Here is a 286-nt window from a genome sequence, read left to right as displayed (position 1 = left end):
GGGGATGGATAAGAAGCAGCTACCACAGCGCTCCTCAGAGGTGTCCTTTTGTGCGAGTGTGTTTGTGTGCGTCGCAAGTGAGGCGTGGAAGCCTGCGGGACCGAGCCAATCATGCCTCGACGGGAAGCCTCTCGCAAACACAACACGTGAGCAACATCGGTGTTGAAAGGGGCGAAGGGAGGGGGTGGGGGTGGGTGGTTTAAAAGAAATTTCTCGATTTTTTTTTTTTTTTGTGGGGGGGTATCTTTCCATTTTGCTTTTTTTTCCCGTGCACTTCACTCATTTC

Source organism: Penaeus monodon, chromosome 27 (assembly GCF_015228065.2).
Source record: "Penaeus monodon isolate SGIC_2016 chromosome 27, NSTDA_Pmon_1, whole genome shotgun sequence".
Classification (NCBI taxonomy): domain Eukaryota; kingdom Metazoa; phylum Arthropoda; class Malacostraca; order Decapoda; family Penaeidae; genus Penaeus; species Penaeus monodon.
The sequence above is the reverse complement of the archived record's forward strand: the minus strand, read 5'-3'. Positions refer to the sequence as shown.